General features: G+C 42.6%; 1 protein-coding gene across 1 annotated transcript in view; it reads right to left on the bottom strand.

Annotated features, from left to right (window-relative positions):
- Nucleotides 1-19,707, bottom strand: part of LOC138738769 (multiple epidermal growth factor-like domains protein 9) — a 210,238-nt gene that overhangs the window by 133,480 nt on the left and 57,051 nt on the right. The window lies entirely within an intron of this gene.

The raw sequence follows: 19,707 nt of genomic DNA, 5'->3' as shown, positions 1-19,707 counted from the left end.
AGCAGTGGAACTGGGTGGTTGGACCCCGCGGAAGCTCTGTGACTCTGCCCCCTGGGTCTGCACCAGTGGCAATCTTTGCAAGATTCATGCATGAAAGATCACCCACCACCAGATTTAAGGATGATTTTATTTCCCCCTCCCTCGTTACCTGACTCTTGAATGAACCTCAAAATTAGGATGCCTTTGCCCCATTCCAGCCGATCTCTCTCTGTAACTCTGCACTTTTATTCGTACTATGCATAAGATCTCTAACTGGTCCGCTCATAAATCAACTTCTTTTATTACATCTTGGCACATGTGACCATCGATTCGAACTTTCAAGTTTTAGTTGCAAATGGAGAATTTTTCAAAGTATTTTTTTAATGTAACAATATTTAAGTTTCTTCTTTCCAAATCCAGTGAATCCTTCTTTTGAAGGTGAAACATGACATTTTTCATGCACAATATGCTATGCCTAATATCAGATGGACCCAGGTAGACTCATGGTCAGCTTACAGGGATGGATAAATATCACCAGCCAATGCATGCAATTCCATTCACTTTCACTCAATCAAAGTGACAAATCAGCCCTGTCCACTACTATCTTAATAATTCAATATCTTAATAATTCAATCACACTGGCGTCTCACCTAAGAGTACAGTCGCAAGTGCTTCCCCATTTCTTTTCATTGCTCTCCCTGACTCTGGCAGTACATCCTTGTACCCAGAATACTTCTGCACCTTTTCAAATCCCAACACTTTAATCTTAGAAAAATTCCAAAGTGAAATCCTGGCCCAGAAGAGGAAGACCTGCTTGATAAAATTGAGCAGCTGTGCCCAAAGTAATTGGTCCCACGAAGATCTAGTCACACATTATGCCCTCTTTAAGCCCAATTTCAGAAGCAAAGTTAGTTCTTAGCACCACCTTATATTAATTGGTAGAAATAATCCTGACACAGAACCCTCCAACAATCCATGGGAATATACTTGTTTAAAAGCTCTGATGCACAGGAATATTCACAACATGGTGCAGGACAATTTTATAACTTAACAATGAAACTGAAAAGCAGAACCTTCCCAGATAATGCATCACACAATTGATGTGATTTAATGGGATACAACATTTTTATTACCATAGTTCCAGCTTAATCAATAAATGCAACAGCAGGTGGCTGCACATTTGCCAACATAAAGAACTTTGTTTCTAGCACTGGAAACATTACAACCTGTTTCAAACTAAAGGTTTACTAGCACAGTTCCCCCCTCCAAAGCCTCAAATGTGACAGGGTGTGGGAAGTGAGTGATATTTGTTATGAGCCCACATAATGCTGGGGCCCACTGACATGAAACACCCAGTACCCTCCTTACTGGTATGCATCACTTTCCTTTGTCCCGTTCCAGACCTCTCAAAGTATTAACAGCCAAAAGGAGCATCTGGTAATACAATGGAAGAAACACGGAACCAATCTGAACCAATCAATATCCAAGAACTGATGGGATGGCACAGTGTAGTGGTTAGCACAATGCCTTTATAGTGTCAGTCATTGGGACCAGAGTTCGAATCCCATACTGTCTTTAAGGAGTTTCTACATTCTCCCCGTGTCCGCGTGGATTTTCTCCAGGGGGCTCAGATTTCCGGATCTTCAACATCCACAGTGGAGGCAACCAGACTTCAGTTCAATAAGGCATCTAATGGGTCACAGGCATCAGAAGACATTCACAGAAGTCTGTGCAAACAATGATCAACTTGCTTTAAACTTTTTTTAATTTGGTTCTCTTCTCTGTAATATCAACAAATAATACAAACTGCTCCTGCTTGCCTACATTCAGGGGATTCACTCAACATCTATAGAAGACACAGGCAGTTGGCAACAAATATCCTCTTCGTCTGATGACATGAAATAAAATGCTACCAAGATTTCAGGTAATGTAGCAGTGGAGCTGAAAAGGTTGCTTCAGTTTAATTATCAGGCAACAGTGCTCCAAGGCTGGACACCAGCAAATCTTACCACAGATCCTCTGCATTTTCAGTATTATTGCCTACAAAGGTTCCTAACCAAACACTGCAGTTGATCATCAGGCTGTTCTCTGCATCCAAAACCACTGGCCTTAATAGAAAGCAAGTTTAAAAACCTCACTTCAATTGCAATATGGAATGATAAAGAAAGTAGATTCAGATGGAAGATTTACCAGATCAAACCTTAGAGCTGAAGGGGTCACCTTCCCTATAGCTGTCAGGAAACACTGCCACTTTCTGACCCTGCATTGGTTAACGTGGCAGTGAGTTTTGGAGTGAGAGGGGTGGCAGGATACTCCACGCGAGTGTGGGGAGAGGGGTGGCAGGATACTCCACGCGAGTGTGGGGAGTGGGGTGGCAGGATACTCCACGCGAGTGCGGGGAGAGGGATGGCAGGATACTCCACGCGAGTGCGGGGAGAGGGATGGCAGGATACTCCACGTGAGTGTGGGGAGAGGGGTGGCAGGATACTCCACGCGAGTGTGGTGGGGGAAGGTTTGGCAGGATACACCACGTGAGTGTGGGGTTATCTACGAAAGTGTGGTGGAGTGTGGGAGTGGGGGGTGGTTTGGCAGGATTTTCCATGTGTCAGATCCAATTTCCTGCCTATCACCAGCTGGCTTTGCATTGCATCCTGCAGGCTCTGGATTATTGTCAACTGCTTTGCATGCTCTGATGCCGCGTTATAACCAGCACACATGAAGTGGATGATTAATTCACGCTGTGCGCTTTTTAAAAGTCCTTTCCTGGGATGAGAACAGATATCTACAGTCACATATTATTGGTTGATTATTGTGGTGGGAATTCTTTGTCACTTCAGAAAGCTTCATTCACTGATATGCATGTGAAGGAATAAAAGAACAGCCCCTCCATTTTTCAGAAGGTCTGTGCAATGGACAGGATCGATCTGTTTCCTTGGCTTTGGACCTCTTCAGTTTTGCAAGGCGAGCCACAGATTTGGGACCAGCCTAGTATCGATAGATCTCATTGTCCTCAGGACTGATGTACAAAAGCGAGGCAACTGAGAGTCTCCCTGTAAACCGGACACCCAACCCTGGCTTTGACTTTGATAGTGTAATAAGGAACTCCTGTCACATGGCCAGTTCAACTGGACCAACATTCTGTGCAATAATCACCAGTTGAGCTTTACTGCTCTTCACCCACATTGTGACAGTATTCATACCTGATCAGAGAACAGATGGCCTTTGAGGGAGCATAAGACCTCTCAAAGCCTTCTGCTCAGACCAGGCCAGCAACCTCTACTCTGGCCTGTAGTTGTAGAGGTTGCTGGAATTTGGAGCTAAAATCTAACTATTGGAGGAACTCAGAGGATCTGTGAAGGGAAATAATCAATTGACAATTTGAGTTGAGACCTGGCTTCAGAAATGAGAGGGAAGGGAGACAGTATTACAGTTAGGAGAGGGGTCATTAGGTGGACAGAGAATGGGTAAAGAATGACTGACAAGTGCAGCAAGGTGGAGGAGGGAGAGGGTGGTGCTTGCAGATGGACTCAAGCAGGAAGGGGAGAGGGAATGTGGAGGCAGGTTGGAAAGGAAGGAAGCCAGCACTATCAGTTGGAGCAACAGCATTGGCGAGAAAAAGAAGTCAATGATCAGTAGTCCTGATGAAGAATTCCACCTCAAAACGTCAACCATTTTCTCTCCCACTGATGTTGCACTGAGTTCCACCAGCAGATTGGGTTTGCCCTCAGATTCCAGTGTCTACAGTCTCCTATGTTTCTGCTGAAGGGAGGTGATAGATAGATAGAATGAAGGGAGGAGATGGACCAAAGGGAGGAAATAGATAGAACCAAGGCAGAGATGGTCTGCTGAAAATAACAGTGCATGAGGGGATATGGTGGGAGGACATGGGAGGTGGAAAGAAGAGGGAGTGTATGAGTAAACATCGAACACTACAGCACAATACAGGCCCTTTGGCCCTCAATGCTGTTCCGACACATATATTCCTTAAAATATACTAAACTTTCCCTATCCTGTAATCCTCTACTTTTCTTCCATCCATGTGCCTAAGAGTCTCTTCAATGTCCTTAACGTCTGCCTCAACCATCATCCCTGGCACTGGGTAAAAAAAAAATACCCCTGATGTCTTTAACTATCCTATCAACCTGCATGGCAACCTTGAGGCATGTATGGATTTAGACCCCAAGGTCCCCCTGTTCATCCACACTCTTAAGTAGCCGACCATTAACCCTGTATTAAGCTTTTTGGTCTGTCCTTCCAAAATGCATAACCTCACAATTATCCGGATTGAACTCCATCTGCCACTTTTCCACCCAACTCTGCATCCTGTCTATGACCTCTTGTAACCTTCAACAACAACCTTCAGGACCATCCACAACTGCTCCAACCTTTGTATCATCCGCACATTTACCGACCCATCCTTCCGCTTCTTCATCTAGCTTATTTATAAAAATCACAAAGAGCAGGGGTCCCATAACAGATCCTTCTGCTACTCCACTAGATCCTATTCTTAAGAATCCTCCAATAGCTTTCACACCACTGACGTAAGACTTACCAATCTATAATTCCCAGGATTCTCCCTCTTACCTTTTTTTTTTAAAAAAAAAGTGACTACATTTGCAATCCTCCAGTCCCACAGCACCTCCCCCATGACCAAAGAGCACTCAAAGATCATAGCCACTGCCCCAGCTTTCTCTTCCCTCACTTCCCACACCAACCTGGAGTATATTGCATTCAGCCCCGGGGACATCAACCATAATGTTTTTGAGATGATCCAACACTTCCGCTTCCTTAATCTCAACATTGTCCAGCACACAGGCCTGTTCTATTCTGACCTCATCCAGATCAAGGTCCTTTTCTCTTGTAAATATTGAAGCAAAGTATTCATTTAGGACCTCCCCAAACTTCTCCCCCTCCAGGCACATGTTGCCTCCTTTAACCTTTAATGGCCCCACCTTCATTCTCGTCACTCTTCTGTTCTTCACATATGCATAGAACACATTGGGGTTCTCCTTAATCCTACAGGCCAAAGCCTGCTCTTGCCCCCTTTGAGCTCTCCTGAGTCCTTTCATTAGCTCCTTCCTGGCTACCATATACTTGTCATGAGCCCTTCCTGTTTCCTGCTTCCTGTATCTAATGTATGCTTCCTTCTTCCTCTTGACTAGCTCCCTCATCTGTTTTTTCAACTATGGTTCCCTTTTCCTACCATCTTTTCCCTTTCCCATTGGGACAAACCTATCCTGAACCCAGCACAAATGGTCCCTAAACTACCTCCACATTATTTCTGTACTTTCATTTTTGACTATCTCTTTCTAATGTACTCTCGCTAGTTTCTACTTCATACTATCTTAATTTTCCCTTCCCCAATTAAACACTTCCCATTTTGTCTGCTTTTGGTCTTATCCATAGCTATACTAAAGCTCAGGGAATTGTAGTCACTCTCACGCAAGTGCTCACCCACCAAGAGGTCCGCCACCTGACCAGGCTCATTACCCAGAATTAGATCCTGTATGGCCTCTCTTCTCGTCAGGAATCCTTCTTGAACACATCAGCCTTAACTATCCCTCTTGCAGTCTGGAAGTGCCAGTCAATATTAGGGAAGTTGAAGCCTCCCATAAACTCTGCATTTTCCATGCCGTTCCAAAATCTCCCTGCTTATCTGCTGCTCAGTGTCCCAAAGACTATTTGGGGGCCTGTAGACTACTCCTAGTACAGTGATTGCTTCCTTCCTATTTCAAACTTCCACCCACACCATCTCAATAGACACTCCCTTTACAACCTCTTCCCTTTCTATACCCATGAAACTATTCCTGATCAGTAATGGTACTTCCCCCACCCCCCCCCACCTCAATCTCCCATCATATTCCTTTTAAAACACCTAAAACCCAGTACCTGCATCAGCCAATCCTACAGCCAAGTATCTGTGTCGATAACATCATGTTCCACATACTGATCCATGCTCTGAGTTCCCTTTATTCCTCATACTCCTAGCATTGAAATAGACACATATCAAACTCTAACTTTTTTGTCCCCTGCCTGTCCTTCCTCACAATCGCAGAGCATATAGCGTCATGCTTTTGACCTTCTACCCTATTCTCTGCATTCTCATTCTGGCTCCCAACTCACTGCCCGGGAAGACATGAAGAGTGAAATGGACTAAAGGGAAGTGGGTTCCTCAAAGCTGAAGAATTCAATATATTAATGGTGCAATTAGTGGCAGGCCCTGTTCCAGGCCTTTGATTGCTGGGGCTCTTTCTTTGTACAGGTATCCCTCTGATACTGCCACCCCAGATCTTGTCATGTTGATCTGGGATGAATCTCTTGATGGATCCTCAAGTCCCTTTTCAAACTCAGGATTCACCAACTTTTAACCTTGATAACAGCAGGTGCCAGGAAACCTTATTCCATTCTGGCTTGGTTTGGCAGGGAAGAGGGCAGAAAATTGCACCAAACGCAGCTGCTATTTCTCAAACTCACAACCATCCAACCAGAGGCTAATTATTTCAGTTATGATGAGTCTGGACAGTTGGATGCTTTCTAATTTGGCAAGACACTCTCCATAAAACATTGATGCATGGGAGATGTCTCAGCCAAGATTACTGTGGAATACTGCTTACAACAAAATCATATCAGTGCAATATAGAAATGAAGTCCAACCAGTAAATGTCATTGTGAGGATCGATGGCAAAAGCATCTTCACACAGTAATCAACTTCCAGCACTTGGATACCTGCCACAATGAGGGAAGAGTCCTTTAAGAAGCAGTTAATTCCAATGACTCTGGGAGCGCAGTTATTCAAAAAAATGAATAATAATGGTTGCTTGACCATTATAACTCCACAATCAGATAGCAAAGGCAAACTCGAGCACAGGAGTGGTGAACCCCTCTGGAGTTGCTCTTGAATGGTTATCATTGGAAGAAATCTCTGAGGGCCTGTATTGCTCTCTGATCATGTGCCTGCCAAATTCTCTCTTAAATGTCATTACGGTAGGAGCTTCCACCATCTCCCAAATGTTCCATTTACCACTCTGGAAAAACACTTGCCTAACTTTAAACTCTTGAAACACTTTGAATTTCACCCCCCCACCCCCACCCTGCCTGAGACTCTTGCATTCTTCTCACAATACGAATTAGGAACAGCCACATTGACCCTGTACCCTATTCCCCCAATAGGACTGTAATCTCAAGTCCATCAACACCAGTAATTGTTCACCCTCTTTCATTACAAGAATCTCTCCACGTCAGTTTTAAAATATTGAAGACCATTTTCACTAGTCTTAAAGAGAATTCTGAGAGAAAAAAAAAATGCCTCTATGAAATAAGTTTCCGCTGCTAATCCATTAGCTTGATTGGAAATTTTAATCTTTTAATCAGGTTCTACAAATCCAAATTGCAGAGCCATTTACTCACCCTCTGTCTGAAGGAGTCCCCAAGTCCTGCAGAACTCTGCCCTCTCAGACAGCAGTTCACAAATTAAAGGAGGATCATAAGGTGACATGCATTCATTTCCACAGTTGAACTGCACAGATGTTTTGATTTCATATTTCTTCACTGAATAACTAAACCAGGACTTCAACCATCAGTGGCTTGTTTAGTGACAGGATTAGTTATATTTAGTTCACACAGTTTGATAATTCAGCTTTATGCAAAAACCGGTCAGGTGAAAGGAACATATTTCTCATTTCTAATTTTACATCACTGATTAATTTTAAATGTTAAAGTAAGGCAGATTGTTGTAAAGGGTGTGGAATAACTCAACTTATTCATTCTTGTGTTTTTTTTTAAGCAAATGAGGCTCTTCCCACCCCAGCCACACTCTCTTCAACCCGTCAGCAAGATTCTAACACAAAATCACCAACAACTAGATTCAAGGAGAGTTTCTTCACTGCCATTATCAGATGCCTGAATGAACTCTAAGTAGTAATTATGCTGCCTTTGCTCCATAGCAATTGAACTCGATAGACTCAGGATCAGTACCCATGGATTGGAGGGTAGCTAATGTTACCCCACTATTTAAAAAGGGGGGAAGAGAAAAAGCGGGGAATTATCGGCCGGTGAGCCTTACATCAGTAGTGGGCAAAATGATGGAATCCATTATTAAGGATGTAATAGCGGAGCATATGACTAGCAGAGAAGGGATCGGACGGAGTCAACATGGATTTACAAAAGGTAAATCGTGCTTGACAAATCTATTGGAATTCTTTGAGATGGAGACAGGTAAAATAGATGGGGGAGAGCCAATGGATGTGGTGTACCTGGACTTCCAAAAGGCCTTCGATAAGGTCCCGCATAAACGACTGGCTTCCAAAATCAAGGCTCATGCGATTGGGGGCAAAGTATTGATGTGGATTGAGAACTGGCTGGCAGGTAGAAGACAGAGAGTTGGGATAAATGGCTCGTTTTCTGAGTGGCAGGCGGTGACCAGTGGGGTACCACAGGGATCTGTTCTGGGACCACAGCTGTTCACAATTTACATTAATGATCTGGATGAGGGGATTGGATGTAATATCTCCAAATTTGCAGATGACACTAAGCTAGAAGGGGTTGTGTGCATGGAAGAGGGGGTCAGGAAGCTCCAGTGTGATTTGGATAAATTGAGGGACTGGGCAGATACATGGCAAATGCACTACAATGTGGATCAATGTGAGGTTATCCACTTTGGTAATACAAACCGGAGGGCAGATTACTATTTGAATGGCAATAGATTAAGAGATGGGGAAGTGCAGAGAGACCTAGGGGTACTTGTACATCAGTCTCTGAAGGCGAGCATCAGGTACAGCAGGCGGTTAAAAAGGCAAATGGTATGTTGGCTTTCATATCAAGAGGGTTTGAGTATAGGAACAAGGATACCTTACTGCAGCTGTACAGGGCCTTGGTGAACCCCACCTGGAGTATTGTGTGCAGGTTTGGTCACCTTATCTAAGGAAGGATGTTCTTGCAATGGAGGGAGTGCAGAGGCGATTCACCAGGCTGATACCTGGAATGGCAGGAATGACTTATGAGGAAAGATTGCGCAAATTGGGATTGTACTCCCTGGAGTTTAGAAGATTGAGAGGGGATCTCATAGAGATATATAAAATTCTGGCAGGACTGGACAGAATGGATGCAGATGGGATGTTTCCAATGATGGGAAAATCCAGAACCCGGGGCCATGGTTTGAGGATAATAGGCAAACCATTTAGGACCGAGATGAGGAGGAATTTCTATACCCAGAGGGTGGTGAATCTGTGGAATTCATTGCCACAGAGGGCAGTAGAGGCAGGTTCATTAAATATATTTAAGAGGGAATTAGATATATTTCTTCAGTATAAGGGTATTAAAGGTTACGGAGAGAAGGCAGGTACGGGGTACTGAACTTTAAAATCAGCCATGATCTCGTTGAATGGCGGAGCAGGCTTGAAGGGTCGAATGACCTACTCCTGCTCCTATCTTCTATGTTTCTATGTTTAGCTCTGCACTTTTGTACTATGCACGAAATATCTGACTGCAATACAACCTCGATGACTCCACCTTAGTACAAATGACAATAAACTTGAACTCAAGCAGCAATGAAAACCTCCCAAAACTGAAGAGCATATGATTCTGTTCAGAATTTGCAGAGATGGGGAGGTCAGAGTTCACATTAACTCACTCAAAGACTGGTTGGTTAAAACAAAGCTACAGTTTTAAGGAGTGAACATGACTTTTGCTAGTGTTACAAGGTTTATGAATTAACTTTTTTTTCTTTAATAGTTGTAGAAATGCAAGCAAAAAACTCCTACACCAGGCAGACTACTAGCTAAAGTATTTGATTTATGGCCACCAAACTGATTATTGCCACATAAAATTGACAAAGGCCCCTGTTGCATGAGACAGTCAATGCTCCTTGGAAATGCATGCTAATCGCAGCCCAATCTGGGCACTTCTCTGGTCTTGATTTTTCTCCCAACAGATGGATAGTCTCCTAATACTAGCCACACAACTGTTTGATATCGGGGATGCAAGAGATTTTCAATGGAAAATACCAAGAAATGGTATTTGAATGGCAATAATGGTATAATACCAAGAAATGGATAAATAGCAACTGATGTACGTCATCAGGGCTACATACATGATGGGATGCAAATACACAAGTCCTCCTGGAAAGTGGAAGCACAAGGAGAGCTAAAATGTCAAACACCCAGAAAAGGAAACCATTGGACACAGGGACAGTCTGCTCCTCAGAACAGAGGCTTCATCCCACAAATACATGCGATGAGAGGCAAAGGGGAGCTCCGGCAGATTCAGGCCGAGTCCAGGACTGACACAGACAACATTAGCAGGATGTGATCTGTTTTCAAAGACTGACTGATCTTAATACAAAATGTAAAGAGCTAGGACATGCCCCAGATTGACCCTCAGTGGCTGAATGTTCATGTGGTGAAATCTGTCACTTTCAGATTGTCAACAATTTTCACAACTGATATCTGATTTTCTTCATTCAAGGCCCATTATGTGATGAGAACTGAAACTGAACTGATAGAGAATAAATCAATATTTAATAAACAGAAAGCCGGAGTAACGTGGTTTTTTGCAGATCAGGTTGTCTCAGGATTGGCTGTCCCCTGCAACAATGGAAGGAGCTGTGTAAATGTTAGACAGTCTTCAAGGTAACAAATTCACAAACTAGACTGAATGAATTCCTACTTATAGAATTTAATAAGAAAGCGACATAGACATACAGGAAACTTTAAAGCTTATTAACTTGGCTTTGATTAAAAATTGTGAGAGGACAACATCTGCAGCTGAAGAGGATAATGAATCTGGAAGGATCCTCCAGAGAGAGAGAGAGCGATAGAGCGGGCAGGGGGGGGAGTGACGGGGCAGGGGGGGGAGTGATGGGGCAGGGGGGGGAGTGACGGGGCAGGGGGGGGAGTGACGGGGCAGGGGGGGGAGTGACGGGGCAGGGGGGGGAGTGACGGGGCAGGGGGGGGAGTGACGGGGCAGGGGGGGGAGTGACGGGGCAGGGGGGGGAGTGACGGGGCGGGGGGGGAGTGACGGGGCGGGGGGGGAGTGACGGGGCGGGGGGGGGAGTGACGGGGCGGGGGGGGAGTGACGGGGCAGGGGGGGAGTGACGGGGCAGGGGGGGAGTGACGGGGCAGGGGGGGGAGTGACGGGGCAGGGGGGGAGTGACGGGGCAGGGGGGGAGTGACGGGGCAGGGGGGGAGTGACGGGGCAGGGGGGGAGTGACGGGGCGGGGGGGAGTGACGGGGCGGGGGGGAGTGACGGGGCGGGGGGGGAGTGACGGGGCAGGGGGGGAGTGACGGGGCAGGGGGGGAGTGACGGGGCAGGGGGGGAGTGACGGGGCAGGGGGGGGAGTGACGGGGCAGGGGGGGAGTGACGGGGCAGGGGGGGAGTGACGGGGCAGGGGGGGAGTGACGGGGCAGGGGGGGAGTGACGGGGCAGGGGGGGAGTGACGGGGCAGGGGGGGAGTGACGGGGCAGGGGGGGAGTGACGGGGCAGGGGGGGAGTGACGGGGCAGGGGGGGAGTGACGGGGCAGGGGGGGAGTGACGGGGCAGGGGGGGAGTGACGGGGCAGGGGGGGGAGTGACGGGGCAGGGGGGGGGAGTGACGGGGCAGGGGGGGGAGTGACGGGGCGGGGGGGGAGTGACGGGGCAGGGGGGGGAGTGACGGGGCAGGGGGGGGAGTGACGGGGCAGGGGGTGAGTGGCGGTGGCATCAAGCACCATGCGGCCGGGTAGGTTGGGACCAAGGGAGGATGATATTATGGAAGTCATGGTATGCATCACCATGAAAACAGAGGAAGATAAATGCTTTAAATGGCTGAAATGTGGTTTGAATTGAAAGAGGGTTTTGTCTGTGTGGTGTTGGAGTACTATGGCAGACTCCTTGTATAGAAGAAGTGTGGGGTTTGTGAGTAAAGCTCTGCTGTCCCCAACTGTGCAGTTCAAGCAATTAGCTGGCAGTTTGCCAGGGTTGATTTACTCCACCACGGAACTACTATGTTTCGCCTAATTTGCTAGTCAAAGTTTAGCAACAGTGATTCCACCACAGGGTCATCACTGATTTGCTCGGCAGTCAGATGTTGATGCCTTTTCGATGATGTCTCGAAGGCCTGGAAGCCTCAGCTTCTTCGAGGAGTTTGGGAGCCAGTTCGCGTAGCATCTGGGGGTTTCTGTTCATCGCCCTTCTATCTCACCATCTAGATTCCAAAGCTCATTTTGCTGTGGGGAACATGGGATGGTGTGCTCTGCGAAGGCAGAGGACTGAATTAGCACATCTTCAAGCAACATGAGACATGCCCTCTTCTATTGCGGACTAACTATTGTGGTCTAGTTTGTTTGTTTTTTGTAAATATGCCAGACCAAAAAGCCTGGGCCATACAGGAGTCACACTGGGCTAGAAACACCTGTAGCCAGGAATTCTTTCACATCACTGGAAGCTGAGAATGCAGTCATAATACTTGTTTCCAACTCTCATGGTTGGAAAATGCACTAAGACAATGGTGGGGAGCGTTGGCATCCCAGCCATTACAATGAGAGTGAAAATTGAAGGTAGATCTGTTATTTTCCTATGAAACATGAAGGTGGTGGGTCCTGTCATGAGTCACAGACCCACCAGCTATCAGTCACTTCAGTGGCTTGGTTGTGATTGTGTTTCACAGAGATATGGAGTGCGCAAGGGTGCAACCCCTGCTCACGTGCTTGAAGGGGTTGCATTTCAGCCCCATGCTCCTGATCTTTGGCCAACTGGTACGGAGGATGGAAGGTCAGTTGAGGTTTGTCCTCGTCAGTCTGGTACTGGACCTGGCCAAGATGGTCCAAGCAGTGGGCAGTTGAGGATTTTGCTCAGGCTGAGGGCACCTGAATACCCATGAATCCCTAGAGAAAGTGCACTCAGTCCTCACGGACAGTTTGGAGGGTCTCTTAGTATGGTGGTGCCCCCCCCCCCCACCAAGGGTTTGACAGTATCAACAGAGATAATAATCTTACAACTTGTAACTGATGTTTTATGTGAATAGCCTGAATTGTAACTGATCTTGTAGCTGTAAGTTTTCAATGATGAATAATAAAGGAGCAGTGTTGATTTACTGCCAAAAAGGTTTTTTAAAAAGGGGTAGGACTGAAGGAGCAGCACAAAAATTCAGGAAGTTTAAAGATGCTGAGACAATTTGGCACCTAGGCACAAAAAAATCATAAAATTCAGTTATTAGCGGCAAAAGAACATTAAGATGCAAGTGGAATTGCTTACATGGAGTAACTGTCCTGAGCTGTGCTAAGAGCCCAGTCTGAGAAATATCTTTAGTCCTGGGACTGGCTCTGGAAGGAGAGATGGGACATGGGGCCAACGGTGTGGGGAAAACAGATTTTAGATTTTTTTGTCAGAGTACATACATGACGTCACTTACAACCCTGAGATTCTTTTTTCTGCGAGTGAGGCAGAATGACTGTGTAATTGGCAGTGCAAAAAAAAACTGAACACGAACACACCTTCAACAAGGAACCACAAGTTACTGGAGCTGAAAGGGTTAAGTTTTGAAGCCTTTTTTGTTCAGCAGGCATGTTTGCAGGAACTCAGAAGGTTTAAGGTTTAATTATGATGATTAAAGGAATTGAATTGATAAATGGAGAAAAATTATTTCTTCTTCCAAAGATTTCAGAACAGGGAGATAGAAACTAAAACTGGGAGATGGTTGAAAGGGGGTAGTTTTGAATTTTCCAAGAAACAATGGCATTCTGAGAGTTAATGGGAAATGTTAAACTGAGATCAAAGCACTTGTATATAGGTTACAGAATCTTCAAGGGTATATGGAGCAGTGATACACATCAATCATTATCTAAATAGAATATAGAATAGGGATTTTTAAAAATATTATATTTAATATTCCATACATGCAAAAACTACAATTATTATAATACAGATTTTTAAAAAAGAACAAATTGATTGCATACATGATGGTTTTCACCCCACCCCAAAACCCTCCCACCCACCCAACTCCCCCCCCACCAAAAAATATACAAATTTTTAATTGTTTAAATATTTTATAGGTATAAAAAGAAAAAAGAGAAAGTAAAAAAGGATCTTTAGATTGCAGAGAGAGATGTCATGCAGTATAATTCATCGGTTCTAATATAACAGAGGAGCATTCTGCTGGGCTACAGGGATAAAACGAATATCATTACAAATTTAATCCATTATTTGAGTGTACTAGTGCCAAATTTGTAAAAAAAGAATACAACTTTGAATTTCAGCATGCCATCTTGGCATAGTTAAAGATGTATCCGATTTCCAAGTAATTGCAATACATTTTCTTGCTACTACTAATGCTAATTTAACAAAATTCAAGTGATAACTTCAATTTAGGAGTTGTTCCCTTCAATATTTCCTGGAATCTCATCTGTTCTATTCAATAATAATTCTTAAAATCAAAAAGCTGCAATCCTCCCGATTCATATTTCCATGTTAACTTTTCTATAGAAATTCTTGAAATTTTACCTTTGCAAAGAAATTTCCTTATTTGTTTATTTAATTCCTGAACATTTCTTTGAGGTATTAATATCGGTAACATCTGAAAAAGATACAATTCACCCTTCCAAGTTATAGGTAAATTTATCCATTGTTAAAAATATTCCTCAATCTTTTTAAGTACAGACAAATAATTCAATTTATATAAATTCTTCAAATTAGTATCTTCATGTATTCCTAAATATTTAATATCTTCTTTTGGCCATTTAAAATGCATATACCTCTGGCACTAAATTCAATTATCTGCTGTCAAAAGCATCATTTTGCTTTTATCCCAATTTATTTTGTATCCCAAAACTTTTCTGTATTCTTCCAATTGAGCATACAATCTTTGTAAAGATGACTCAGGGTCGGTTAAATATATTAAAACATCATCTGCAAAAAAAAAAAATTATGTTCCTCCTGATCCACCATAAAGTCCTTAATTTGTAAATCAGAATGAATCATCTGGGCAAGTGGTTCTATGGCTAAAACAAACAAAGGTTAAATGTAATAACTTGCCCATTTGGTACTACTTTAGCTTTAGGTCTATTATATAATGCTCCAATCCAATTTGAAAAATTTGATCCAAATCCAAACCTTTTTAATACCTTAAATAAAAAGTCCCACTCTAATCTATCAATCGCAGTTTCTGCATCTAAATCCACTGCAACACTCAAATCACCTTTTTTTTTTTGCATTATATGAATTATGTTAAGCAATCTAGCTACATTTTAACAAATCCTGTCTGATCCATATTAATTAATTTAGGTAACAAATTATTAATTCTATTTGCCAAAACATTTGCTACTATTTTGTAATCCACATTTAATCGTGAAATAGGTCTATAAAATGGGGGTTTTAAAGGGTCTCCATCTTTTTTAGGAATCTGTAATTATTGCTGTTGAAAATTATTCTAGAAGTGTAGAAGTTTGATCTGGTACTTGATAAATATAGGAATTAATAAATCCTTAAATTCTTTATAAAATTCAGATAGAAAATCATCTTCTGGAGATTTATTACTTTGTAGAGAGCTGCCTCAGTAGATGTAACATCAAGTTTAGTTTGCTCTTCTAAACTTATCCTTGGTAATGTTACCTGCGATAAATAATCATTTATTTCAGTTTCATCCCGAAAAGATTCCGAAGTATATAATTGCATATAGAAATTTCTAAAAGATTCATCTATTTCTTTAGGTTTGTAAGTAATTACGTTAGTATCTTTTTTAATTACATTAACTAATCTCAAGGTTTGTTCCACTTTCAATTGCCAAGCCAAGACCAAAAATAGATTAATTCTAGAATAAGAATCAAACCTACTAGAATAAAATGAATGATCTTTCTCTCTAGGATGGATTCTTCTCCGTAAATCAATCAAATTCAAATCTCATCAAACCCAAAGTAGCATTAGCAGCTTTTGCTTTTGTTGTTGTTGTTACCCAAGTGGACCTATTCAATAAAGGACCCAAACAAAAATTAAATCCCCTCCTATTAGGATATTTTCACATGCCTCTGCTAGATTTTAAAAAATTATGTGAATAACATTCTTCATCATTAATATTTTGAGCATATGTGCACATTTCTGAAAATATTTGACAGTGTATCACTACATATCTACCTGCAGGGTGTGTACCAATATTCAGGACCTTGACCAGAAGGTTCTTTGCTACACCTCTTGATTTGGAATTCAATGCAGATAACATTACCTATCACACCCAATCGCTTTCTAATTTCAAATGCTCATTCTTCTTAATAATTAATACTCTTTCTTTTTATTTTCCTATTTATTCTATTAACATTAAAATCTACAAACTTTATTACCTTACTCATCTAGTGCAAATATTCATCAATCCCTCTCCCTAACCCCATCCTGCAGGTCTCCTCCAAATCGAACAAAAAATCTATGTATCTGTACACCCCTCCTCTAGCAATCCAAAAGAAGAAAAAAAGCAATAATACAAAATAACATATGTATACAAGTTGATACCTATAACAATATGGAAAAAACCCTCTCAATAAGTGTTGTCTAAAGCAACACTAACTCCCTCCACTTTACGGGTTGTGACCAAATTCACAAACACACACGTAATCCCGCAGAAATTCGTGCCTCCCACTCCTCCCAACACCCTTGGTATATTCAATATGTAAACTTTAATCACTTAGTTAATAAAAATTAATCAATTAATTAATCATTATTAAAATAATTCAAAAATTAAAAGTAAATGACATAATATCTCAATTATGAAGTTAAAATAAAAGAGAAAAAAGATCGAACACACTATAAAAATATTTTAAAATTTTGATCAGTGCTCATTTAAAACTTTTTAAACTAACTTCCCAAGGGAGTCAGGAGCCTGTGTGTCAATCTTACAGCATCACGTGACATTCCCTATAGAACAGGCTTGAGGGCTGAATGGCCACCTCTTGTGCAAATCATCTTTTAACTACTTCAAATCCATAAATTATTACGACTATTATGAAATAATTTTAATGGCACTGATTCACAGACTGTGGTTGATACATGCAAGGGTCTGGGTATTTTGTGGTCTTAGTTAGTTCATAAAGGTGCAACTGGATTGAGTTTATGAAAAAAGAGGCTCTGCCAGGGTTTCTGACAGGTTTCTCTAGAAATCTGCATTGAGAATAAATACACACTCTCGATGTTGTGATAATTAATCAGGATTGATGCCTTCCACTAGTCGAGATGTGCATCATATCTCAATCTGGAAACTAAAACATTAATCATACTAGTTCATTGGCAGTGAGGTTTTGATCTAATACCACATTTGTAGTCTGGAGTGAGTGAAATGCGACACCCAAGAGGCTTAGACCAAGGATGTTCGTATATCAGATCCATACCAGATCTATCCCCTCTCAAAAGTCCTGCCAGTTTCTGCCTCCAGCTTCCATCCCAAAGACCTGATGGACTTTCCTACCTCCTTTAAAAACATGGAACACCACAGCACAGACACAAAGGCCCTCAATATTGTGCCGACCTACAGTGCCCTTCATAGTGTTTGGGACAAAGATACTTTTTTCCTTTATTTGCTCCTGTGCTCCATTAAATTTATAATCCAACAAGTCACATGTGATTAAAGTGCAAGTTCCCAATTTTATTAAAATCTTTATTTTATTAAAGAGTACTTGTATACATTTTAGTTTGACCATGTAGAAATTACAGCACTTTTTATACTTAGTTCCCTCGTTTCAGGGACATGGCAATGGTGTGTATATTAAAGTAGTCATGTTCAGTACTTTGTTGCATATCCCTTGCAAGCAATGACTGCTCAAAGTCTATACCAGGAGCTGAGTGTCTTTTCTGGTGATGCTCTGCCAGACCTCTACTGCAGCCATCTTCAGCTTGTTTCAGGGGCTTGTCCACTTAAGTTTCCTCTTCAGCATATGGAAGGTATGCTCAGTTGGATTTTGATCGGGTGACTGACTTGGCCATTCAAGAATTTTCCAGTGTTTAGCTTTGGAAAAACTCTTTTGCTTTAGCAGGATGTTTGGGATCATTCGCGGTAGGATGCAGCACCATCCAATGCATTTGGAGGTATTTGCTTAAATTTGAGCAGCTAGGGTGTTTCTATACACCACAGAATTGATTTTGCTACTGCCATCAGCATTTACATCATCAGCCATGCATGCCCGAGACACAATGTCTCCACCACCATGTTCCATAGATGAGGTGGTTGGCTTTGGATGTTGGGCAGCTCCTTTATGCCTCCACACTTTGCTCTTGCCATCACTCTGATGTCTCATCTGTCCACAAGACCTTTTCCCAGAATTCTGCAAGTGCTTTTAAATATAGTTCTAGCTTAGAAGATCCTCTGACTGTACATCAACAGCCCCATGGGGTCAACTGCAAAGTTTCCCAATCCAGAGTGGCACTGTTCTTTCACTTCAAAATGAAGTGGGTGAGCCCCTTGTCCTGAGGCTCTGGTGTAGTGTGTGGGAAGCAGCTTTCAAATGCTGAGAGAAGCATCATTGGTGCCCAGTCAACAGCAATGGTGACCAGGTTGTCATCCAAACCCATCCAGTTATAAATTACCTCTGCCATCCTGACCAATATGGGTTGTGTGTGACTCCAGACCACCATTGTGGTTGACTGTTTTATGTCCTTCAAATGGTCGAAGGACTTAGTTTTAACGCAATTGCTACATGGAAACAGCAAACAACTAAAACTAGTGGATTACTCAACATTACTTTAGACACCAAAATGCACATGGTGAAGTTGCTCACACCTCAGCTGATCTTGCAAAATCCTCTTCACAAAATCTGTTTACATTCCCACAGCCAATCAAGCAACAGCCACACTCCTCCATCACCATCTCCGGGTACGGCAGGAGAGACGCTGCAGAGGGGGTTTCACAATCATATGCAGGCAAGATATCAGAATACCTTGGAGTCCTCATCATGTATTCCCAGAAATTTCACTCTACCTAGTCAAATACAGATACCAAAATTACCACCACCCACCTCCCCGGTTGATTAATCAGTGCTCCTCAGAGACCAAGGTGCTCCTGGTGGGGCACATCGATGTCCGTGAATATGATTGTTCTGAAGCATTACCTCTGACTGAGATTCACTCCGTGAGATAAGATATGGCTGAGAACACTGAATGAAACAAAGGCAACAGGCCCAGACAACATCTCAAACAAAGACCTGCACTCCAGACTACTGAGTAGTATCAAATATACATCTTTAACATAAATAAGAGTATGCTTACATCTTACAAGTAAAATAAGAGTTTTTCTTAAAAAATACAAATTTTTCATAAATATCTATTAATATAATAACAACTGATATTTAAACATACTAACTTAACCAAACACAAGTCAAATAAAACACAATTTTCAAACAATAAACATTCTAGGCGCCCCCCCCCCCCCCCAACTATCCCCTTCCCTTTAACACAAAAAATAGACAAATATTGAGTCTTTCCGTCCACCATCGGAGCTTACAATCTACATTCTATTTAAAAGATATCAATTGAGGGAAGACCATGAACTTACAGCAGCATTATTGTATTTGTGCACCAACATAATTCAAGTATCTTGACGAATGCATCATGTTTGTTTCTAATATCATATTTGATCTTTTCCATAGGTATACAACTGTCCATTTCTGATATCCATTGTGCCAGAGCAATCGGTGTATTGGACTTCCATGCAACTGCTATACATTTCTTGGCTACAGCCAATGCAATCTTAATAAAAAGATATTTGAAACTCTGAGGTTATTGCTAA

The sequence above is a fragment of the Narcine bancroftii genome, chromosome 1 (genome assembly GCF_036971445.1).
Source record: "Narcine bancroftii isolate sNarBan1 chromosome 1, sNarBan1.hap1, whole genome shotgun sequence".
NCBI classification, from domain to species: Eukaryota; Metazoa; Chordata; class Chondrichthyes; order Torpediniformes; family Narcinidae; genus Narcine; species Narcine bancroftii.
Note: the sequence above shows the minus strand (reverse complement) of the source record. Positions and strands in the feature narration are given on the sequence as shown.